The 9,369-nt window shown below is 39.0% G+C and overlaps 1 non-coding gene across 1 annotated transcript; it reads left to right on the forward strand.

Annotated features, from left to right (window-relative positions):
• Positions 1–2,616: 2,616 nt before the first annotated feature.
• Positions 2,617–2,749, forward strand: LOC129074781 (small nucleolar RNA SNORA66). Its single transcript, XR_008529585.1, has one exon. It is a non-coding gene; the product is annotated as a small nucleolar RNA SNORA66 (small nucleolar RNA).
• The last annotated feature ends 6,620 nt before the right edge of the window (positions 2,750–9,369 follow it).

A 9,369-nucleotide genomic window follows, 5' to 3' on the forward strand; every position in this document is an offset into this window, starting at 1 on the left:
GGTAAATCCCGTTAGTAAATCACCTTGGTTAATCACTGTATTAAGTTTAAAAGAAAAGTTTCTCTCACAGGCACTGTTATTGGGGAGGAAAATAAGCGTCTAGCACTTATTTATGAGTAAAGGATATCTCTATTTTCCATACCTTATATCCAATCCACCACTAAGTCTTATCTATTCTACATTAAAGATTTACGTTTTATCCTTTTTGTTACCTACCCCCCAAACCTAGCTCCATGCCCTCTCCGCTGGAGTAGTGCAGAACCCCCTTGACTTATTTTGCCACTTTTACTCTTGCCTCCCCTCCCCTATAATCTATTTTGCACACAAAATTCAAAGACATAATTTTAATTTTTTTTAACATTTTATTTTATTTTTTTATTTTTTTATTTTAGAGAGAGGGGAAGGGGGGGAGAGAGGGTGGAAACATTGATGTGCGAGAGAAACATCGACCGGTTGCCTTCTGTGTGCGCCTCGGGAGACCTTACCCGCAACCCAGGTATGTGCAACATTTTGGTTCATGGGATGCCTACCTAACCACCTGAGCCACGCCGGCCTGAACGTATTTTAAATTTTAAGTCAGATTGATAAGGGCAAGATGACTTAAGAGGAGCAGCCTAGCCAGAGACCCCTCCCAGGTTAACTGTTAATCATTGCTTATCTGTTCCTGTAGCCCGTTTTCACATCCCTTCCCCCGCCTGGGTAGCACATCAATCTCATCAATCTCCCACCTGAATGCTAATCCCTTCCCCCACCTGGGAAGCCCAACCGTTTCCCGCCCGGAATGCTAGGGCTTATAAACCCCTATCTAACCCCGATTCGGGGCTCAGAATTTGGAGACTGCCTCCTCTGAGCCCGCGCGTGTGAATAAAGGCTTACTCCGTTCCCTGAATCGTGTCTGGAGTCTGGCTTTCCGTAACAAGATTACCGGTCTCTCCTTCTTCAAAGCTCCTATAGGCATCTCACTGCACTTACAGTACAATCCGCCCCTCCTGGCTTGGCCCGTACTGTGCCGTATCCCGGAACTCCTCGTGTCCTCCCACCCCGCTCTTCACTCACCGTGTTCCAGCCACGCACTGGCCTTGTTCCCGTTCCTTGAAGGTGCCAACCACTCGCTGCTCCCTCTGCCCGGGACAATTGTCCCTCTGATTTATTAAATCACATCGAATACTAAATACTAATTGTATTTTCAAACAGTAAAGTTATTGTTTAGCCATTTTCTTTTCTTTGAGCCACTGGGTAGATATTACTGGTTTACCATGACCTGTCTTCCCCTCCTTCTTGGACATAAAGGAGATTGTACCCGCTAGCCCACTTGTAGTCCCTTGAAGCCCTGTGACCAGTGCTGGCCAATGAAATGTGAGCAAGAGAACGGCGTGTCAGTTCTGGGCTGAGGAAGTGGACCCTCTGATTTTTGCATGACTAGTTCCCCATCATCATTTAGGTTTTGATTCAAATGTCATCAACTCAGGGAGGCCCCTCCCCTCTGATCCTGTCACTCTGCAGCCATGATCCTGTTTTGTTTTGTTTTTTCACTCCGCTCCACTGTTTACTATTTGAAGTCATTTTTGTGTTTGTTTAGTGTCTTCTCTTCCATTAAGCATATTAAAACATTAAGTGTCATTAGATAGTGACCTTTTTTCCCTCTTGCACTGCATTTTCTCCTGTGCCTAGTGCAGTAGCTGGCACATGGCAGTGCTCAAGAAATATATATTACATATATGAACAAAGTAGAAGTAAGGAACATTCAACCACGTCTCACTCTTCAAGACGTCAAATATAGCAAACCTCATTTAGTCAGTCATTTATCCATTCATCCCTCCATCCCTTCATAGATTTATTCAATAACTTTCAGTAAGTACTTACGACGAGTCAGGCACTATACTAGACAATGCAAAAGTGAATAAAACGGGGTCCTAGCCATCATGGTACTCATAATGTGGTGGGATGTAAGAGGTAAGCATATAATTATGACACCATGTAGTACATTGTAAAATAAAGATTAGTGCAAAGTGCTGTGGGAGCAACGTGGAGAGAGAAATTAGTTCTGAAATAGTAATTGAACTGTTTTGCAAGGAATACTGTGTTGTATGTTTTCTAGTATTTTGATATAGAAGTGCTAAATTGTGAAGCTTATGTTATGCTATGATTGCAATGATCCTTGTCCTCAGAAAAGCATTACCAGTCTAATTTAATACAATGTTAAGGACAGTAATAAATTCAAATTTAAATGACATGCTACTTATTTTTCTAGAAGTGCTCTTCTGTTTTTATCCACAGAGTAAAATTGTCATTATGCCTGGTCTATGCCACTGCATGTGGAAACTCCTATTTTTGCAAATAGAATTTGTGAGCCTGGTTAGTAATTTAATGTCTTTATGCTTTGGTTTTCCCACTGATATGATATAATGTCAGAAAAATTTCTTCTATTACCTTCAAGCTAATAATATTTGAATTAAGTTTTGTGTTTTTTTTTTTAAAGCAAAACGAACCCATTGCATGTCTTAGGTGAATATTTAGTTTGGATTAAAATAAATCTTGAATTTTTGAATCCTGCTTTAATATTTAGAGTGCTGTGATCTTGAGAAAAATAATCTCTCTAAACCCTAATTTCTTCAGTTATAAATTTGGGTTGCTCTTTTAAGAACTGAGTTAATGATGAGGGAAGCCAGGTTTGCTAAAGTAATTATGGTGATAGAAATGTAGTAGCCTCAGAAGCTACCGAGGTGGTTCATTCTATCTCAGTACAGTGAAAAAAAAAAAAAGAAGAAGAAGAATTCAGTTAATAAATATCTTGTGTTTGGCACAAGATAAGCCCGCAATAAATGGTAGTTATATTTTTATTATTAGTGTATTATTTTTAAAATGCAGCTCAATCTGTATATTTATTTGTTCCATTTCTATGAATTTGCCTACTGGCTACAATTTATTTATAACCCTAAAATCAACACCCTGGCACTTCCACAGTCATTTGCACACATGTGCTTGCACAGAGTGGTGAAAAATCTGAGTTACCTGAAGTACATGTTTCTACTGAAGTCAAAAAAGATGACGTTATACCTTTTTGTCTCAGCTCTCATGGGGTACACAACTGTCCTTTTCGTAGTCTATTTAGTGCCATGTTTTACTCATTTTTGTGATTTTTATTTGTGATTTCACTATTTAAAATGGTACCCAAACATAGTGCTGAAGTGTTTTCCTCGGAACAAGATGGCTACATTGGGTCTTACAGAGAAAATGCATGAGTAAGATCAGCTTCAATGTGGCACAAATCATAGCACTGATGGCCATGACATTATTATTAAATAAGTAGTTTTTATTTTTTATGTTTTTAAAAGATTTTATTTATTTATTTTTAGGGAGAGGAGAAGGGATAGAAACATCGATGCACAAGAGGAACATTGATTGGTTGCCTCTCACATGCCCCCAGCTAGGGACCTGGCCCCCCAATCCAGGCATGTATGCTAACCAGGAATTGAACCAGCAACCTTTTGGTTTGCAGGACAACTGCCAACCCACTAAGCCATACCAGTCAGGGCAAATAAGTTGTTTTTAAACAGAAAACCACATAAAAAAAGTTATGCATTGATCATTTGACAAAAAGGCTTTCAATGTTTACCCTATATTTCCCTAGGAACAATGGTTCAGTGTTTACTAATTCCATGTTCATGGTGACTTTATGGAACCTAAGTGCCATGAATCATGGGAATCAACTGTGTTTGTCTCAGAGCCTTGCTTTAAAAACGCTGTTTAGTGGAATTCTACACATAGTATTGGAATTCTCAGAATAACTTTATTTTTATAAATACCAGAAGTACCTACTTATATTAATATTTGATAGAATCCAGCCAATATTAAGAATCAAAGCCAAATCTAAGTTATGCCCCCCTAACTAAAGTTCTCTTGGTTTTATCTAGGTCAACCTGGTAGGTGGTGAAATAAAACATAAACATGATGTATAGGAACGTATGTTTTACTTCTGAATATAGGCTGGGGTAAAAGCAAGCATAGAGTCGTTTGTATGAAAAAATAATACAATAATTAATTAACAATAATATGAGATTAAACTGTGTTGCGCATGCCCACAACTATAAATCTACTTTCCCCCCACCCTGTATATGACTTGAATGAGAAGACATTTTAGAAAGAAAAAATTTTATTCCTTAGAGAACAAAGCATCCTCCCATCACCAAATTCACACACAACCAGGACATTAAAAAGAAGAATTGCCTTGGAGGAGAAAGGGTTGTCACAAATTCTCTCTTTCATGAAACTGCAATTATGTAGAAAGTCTCTGGCATTGGTTACTGGTTTGCCTAAATGTACTGAAAGCAATTATGGAGAGGAGATCTTGGGAGTGAACACATTAAAACATTATCCATAATTATTGCCTAAACACCTCTCAAATTAGCCTTGGCAGAGGCTTAGGCTCATGGAAGTGAGAGTAGGGAAAGGCAAATTTGTATCTGGGACAGGCTTAGGGAAAGTCTAGACTAGGACAGCGGTTCTTCAGCATTAGTGGGATTTAAGAATCACACCAGAATCAAGCTAAAATGAAAATGCTCAGTCTGACTTCCTGGGTGGGATTCTCCCTCAGTAGGAATACTTACCTGAGTTCCAGAAATTGGCAGTTTTATAAGGAATTCAGATGCGGATACAGTCCTTCCTTACCACTCACCCAAATGCATTCCTATCACTATTCTGAGGAATAAATGAAAAAATGAAGTGGTTGTTTGAGAGAAAAAAAAAAACTTACAAGGATGTGCTAACTAAACTGGAAGAATGAAGAGTCCTGAAAACAAAATTTGTTCATGTATAATTTTCTAAAACTCTTTCTGTTATTTTTTGGGGTGTATAAGGTACATGGAAAGAGGGTATGTTGATATTATGTGGAAACAGGACATTTCACCTTTAAAGTGGTAATATCAATTGCTTCTAAATTTAAATTTAAATTTCAGACCCAGCACTGGTGCCGAGTTTGAATCTGTATCATTCTGGTGAATAACACTTGTCCCTATATGGTGACTTAGATCTTGGCTCACACAACTTGAATACCACAAGAGCTCTATCAGTGGCTGAGACTAACAGGCAGCTGGCAGGTCAAGGTGGACCTTGGAGTGCCTTGGGTCTTTTGCTGACTCACCCAGCCTGGGTAGTGGTGGAAGCTAACTTTGGAACACAGCTTGGTTTCTCCCATACCCAGCAGAGAAAACCAACAACCATGAATAGTTTTGTAGGTTCTAATAGGTAGCCCAGGGTCAGTCACAGTGTCTGACATTGACCTGTACCACAGTCCCCCTCAAGAGGCCCCAGAACCAAATATATCCCGTTGTTAGCTTCAGGCCACATCAGAGCACAACAAAATTAGCTCAACAAGTGGCACACCCAAAGGGATATTTCCACAAGCACCAGACCCTGCTGGAGCGAATTCCATTTTGTAGGGTCAGCCGACACACAACAGTTCGTATATTATGGTTGGGGTCAATCACAGTCAGCCAACCTGATGACAACCCCACCCATGGAAAGGTCAACAACAATCAAAACTAAACTATAATAGGAGGGCTCATATAACTGCACAAGTGACATTCCTGGAGCCGGAAGAAGGCACCACTGAACCCCATAGGACACCTATTATGTAAGACTACCTTACCAAGATGGGAGAAATAGCAGATTTACCTAATACACAGAAACAAATGAGGAGGCATTAAAAATGGGGATACAGAGCAAAATGCCCCAAATGAAAGAAGAGGAGAAATCCCCAGAAAAATACTAAATGAAAAGGAAGCAAGCAATCCACCAGATACAGAATTTATAACGATGGTTATAAGGATGCTCAAGGAACTTAGGTAGAAAAAAAAAAAAAATGAGGATAGGAAACCTCTGGGACAGCATCAAGCATAACAATATCTGCATCATAGGGCTTACAGAAGGAGAAGAGAAAGCAAGGGATTGAGAACCTATTTGGTGAAATAATGAGTGAAAAATTCCCTAACCTGGTGAAGGAAGAAGACATTCAAGTCCAGGAAGCACAGAGAATTCCAAACAAGATGAAACCTAAGAAGCCCAACAAGATGCATCATAATTGAAATGACAAAGATTAAAGACAATGAGATAATCTTAAAAGCCGCAAGAGAAAAATAGTTACCTACAAGGGAGCTCCATAAGACTGTCAGCTGATTCTTCAACAGAAACATTTCAGGCCAGAAGGAATTGGCATGAAATATTCTAAGTGGTGAAAAGCAAGGACCATGACTACTCCACCCAGCAAGGTTATCATTTAAAATTGAGGGAGAGCTTTGACTGGTGTGGCTTAGTGGGTTGGACATCATCCCACAAACCAAAAGGTCACTGGTTTGATTCCCAGTCAGGGCACCTGCCTGGGTCGAGGACCAACTCCCCATGTAGGGGTGTGTGAGAGGCAACTGATTAATGCTTCTCTCGCACATCGATGTTTCCCTCCCTCTCTTTCTCCCTTTCTTCACCTCTCTAAATATAAATAAATGAAATCTTTGGAATTGAAGGAGAGGTAAAGAAGCTCACAGACAAGAAAAAGCTGAAGGAGTTCATCACCACTAAACCAGTAGTATAAGAAATGTTAGAGTCTTTTAGAAGAAGAAGAAGGAAAAAATAAGAGGAACATAAATATGTATAATAAAATAGCAATAATCAATCACTCAAATGGTAAATGGATTAAATATGCCAGTTAAAAGACATGTTAGCTGCATGGACAAGAAAACAACGCTCATATATATGCTGTCTATAAGAGACTCAGAATGAAAGACACAGCAAACTGAAAGTAAAGGGATGAAAAAAGATATTTCATGCAGATGGAAATTTCAAAAAAGCTGGGGTAGCAATATGCATATCAGAAAAAAATAGACTTTAAAACAAAGGCTGCACTAAGTAGCAAAGAAGGACATTAGATAATGATAAAGGGATCAATCTAACAAGAGGGTATAACCCTTGTAAACATTTATATACCCAACACAGGAATACCTAAATGTATAAAGCAAATATGGATGGACATAAAGGGAGAAATCAACACTAACACATTCATTGAATATCCCACCAACATCAATGGACAGATCTTCCAGACAGAAAATCAACAAGGAAATAGCAGCCTTAAATGACATACTAAAACAGATAAATTTAATGGATATTTTCAGAGCATTTCACTCCAAAGCAGCAGATAATACTTTCTTTTCAAGTATACATGGAGCAATCTCTAGAATTTACCAAGTTAGGACACAAAAGAAGTCTTTAAAAAATATTTTTTAAAAGATTTTATTCAGTTTTTAGAAAGAAAGGATGAGAGGAAGAAAGAGAGGGAGAGAAACATCCACATGAGAGAAAACCGTTGATCCATTGTCTCTCGCACACCCCCAACTGGGGACTTGGCCTGCAATCTAGTCATGTGCCCTGACCAGGAATTGAATTTGTGACCTTTCGGTTCACAGGCTGGCTCAGCCCACTGAGCCATACCAGCCAGGGCCAAAACAAGTCTTAATAAATATAAGTAGATTGAAATCATATCAAGCATCTCCTACCACAATGGTATGAAACTAGAAATCAATTAAAATAAAAAATCGAAAACCTCACAAACACATGGGAGCTATGATATCTAAGAAGAAATCAAAAGATACCTCATCACAAATGAAAATGGAAATACAACAACCCCAAATCTGAGACATAGCAAAAGCAGTTCTAAGAGGAAATTTATAGCAATATAGGCATACCTCAAAAACAAGAAAAATCTCAAATGAACAATTTAACCTTAAACCTAAAGGAACTAGAAAAAGAACAGCAAACAAAGCCTAAAGTGAGTAGAAGGAAGGATATAATAAAGACCAAACTGGCCCTGGCCAGAAGGCTCGATTGGTTGTAGCATAATTCCATGCACCAAAAGGTTGCAAGTTTGATTCCTGGTCAAGGCACATACTTAGGTTGCAGGTTCAATTCCCAGTTGGGGCATGTATGGGAGGCAACTGATCAATGTTTCTCTCTCCCTCTCTCTCTCTCTCAAATCAATAAACATATCTTTAGTTGAGGATTAAAAAAGAAAAGGAAAAAAGCCTGTGTGGAATATTGAAGGTGAGGAAGAGCAGTCATCAGGTATGACTGGATGGTTCTGTGTGTGTGGGAAAGTGGGAGGAGATGAGGTGAGAGTACAGAATCTCCTAGACCATTGTAGCAATTTTGGCTTTCAGCCTGTGTGAAATAGGGAACCACTGAATGGTTTTGAGCAGAGAAGTTACTTTATCTGACTTTTGTTTTTAAAGGATCACTTGGACTGTTGCATTGAGCATACCTTGTTGGAGGGCAAGGGTGGAAGCAGAGAAAATGTTTAGGAGATTAGTGCCATGGTCCAATGGGGAGGTGACAGTGACTTAGATGATGGTAATAGTGAGGATGGTGAGAAGTGGTTAAAATCTTGGTATATTTTGAAGACAGAGCCATCAAAGCTTCCTGGCAGTGTACATGTGGCATATAAGGGAGAGCCAGAATTCAGGGATGTGTCCCTGAATTGAACAAATAAAGGACAGAGGTCGTATTTACGGAGATGTTATCTGTGTTTTACCTAGCACTGCACCATACTCAAAAGCCTACAAGCTGACTAATCCGTATGAACTTAATTAGATTGAAGCATGAATACACATTGGTTAAGTGTGTAGCCTCTGGAGGCCAGCTGCCAAGGTTCTAATCTTGACCCACCACTTACTAGCTGTGTGACTTTGAGCAAATTACTTAACTTCTCTGTGCCTCAAATTATGCTTTTTATATGAAATGGGCATAATGATAGTACCCAACTCATGGAGTTGATAACATTCCAGTGAATTGATGTTTGGAAGCACTTAAAAGCATATAGATGTTAGCTAACAATACTGTTTACATTTTAAATGTGAAAGAGTTGCAAGTCTTTTCCCCGTATCCCATCAGAGTTGGTTTTTCCCATTTCTTTCCACAATGAGTCACCTGGTGACTTTTAGTTAGGAAGTTGTAAACCTTTCTGGGAACTTCCAAATAAAGGCTAAGTGTGATTTCGATTTACCAGTTTGTCAGATGAATATTTAAGGAACAAAAGAAATAATATTTTGGTCAGAGAAAATGTCCACACATTCAAATATTAAAATGAAAAGCAATTATCCTCAGATTCATGCTTCAGCCTTCAATTATGCTAGAATAAAGAGGGGAAATGTTTGAAAAAGAGATCTTAGATAGCATCTAGCTTAACCCTTCCTTTAGCAATTTCACTATGTTATGTAACCCAGATGCCAGGACCCAGATCACCTGCCTAGAAGCAACTAGACTTGTAATATTGACATACAATTGACTCAATCCCTTTTTATAAACATGGGGGAAGCTCAGCATCTA

The sequence above is a fragment of the Pteronotus mesoamericanus genome, unplaced genomic scaffold (assembly GCF_021234165.1).
Source record: "Pteronotus mesoamericanus isolate MK-2021 breed Mesoamerican mustached bat unplaced genomic scaffold, CSHL_Meso_final contig_50, whole genome shotgun sequence".
NCBI lineage: Eukaryota > Metazoa > Chordata > Mammalia > Chiroptera > Mormoopidae > Pteronotus > Pteronotus mesoamericanus.